Genomic DNA, 664 nt, shown 5'->3' on the forward strand with positions numbered 1-664 from the left:
AAAGACCCTGATGCTGGGAAAGATTGGGGCCAGAAGGAGAAGGGGACGAGAGGATGAGATGATTGGATGGCATCACCGACTCAATGCACATGGGTTTGGGTGGACTCCAGGAGTTGGTGATGGACAGGGAGCCCTGGCGTGCTGCAATTCATGGGGTCGCAAAGAGTCAGACACGACTGAGCAACTGAACTGAACTGAACCGAAGAGGCTATTATTTATTTTTATTTATTTATTGTTTTATTTTTGGCTTGCTGGGTCTTTGTTGCTGAACGAGGGCTTTCTCTAGTTGTGATGAGCAGGTTTCTCATTGCAGTGGCTTCTCTTGTTGCAGAGCATGGGTTCTAGGGCATGTGGGCTTCAGCAGTTGTAGCATGTGGGTTCAGTTGCACTTCCTGGGCTCTAAGAGCACACTCAATAGTTGTGGCACTTGGGCTTAGCTGCCCCATGGCATGTAGAATCCTCTGAGACCAGGGATCAAATCCATGTGCCCTGTACTGGCAGGTGTATTCTTAACCACTGGATCACCAGGGTAGTCCAGATAAGAGGTCATTATTTAGATTAATAACAAAAATAAGTCTAAGGGTATTTTCCCAGCTGAAAGGGTAAAAATCATATGGCCACAAAATGTTCCTGATCTAAACTGGATTAATTCCAAAGAGCTTAT

General features: G+C 45.9%; 1 protein-coding gene across 1 annotated transcript in view; it reads right to left on the reverse strand.

The window, feature by feature from the left end:
• Nucleotides 1-664, reverse strand: part of RSPRY1 (ring finger and SPRY domain containing 1) — a 37,901-nt gene that overhangs the window by 11,105 nt on the left and 26,132 nt on the right. The window lies entirely within an intron of this gene.

This window comes from Bison bison, unplaced genomic scaffold, assembly GCF_000754665.1.
Source record: "Bison bison bison isolate TAMUID 2011002044 unplaced genomic scaffold, Bison_UMD1.0 scf7180017864473, whole genome shotgun sequence".
Classification (NCBI taxonomy): Eukaryota; Metazoa; Chordata; class Mammalia; order Artiodactyla; family Bovidae; genus Bison; species Bison bison.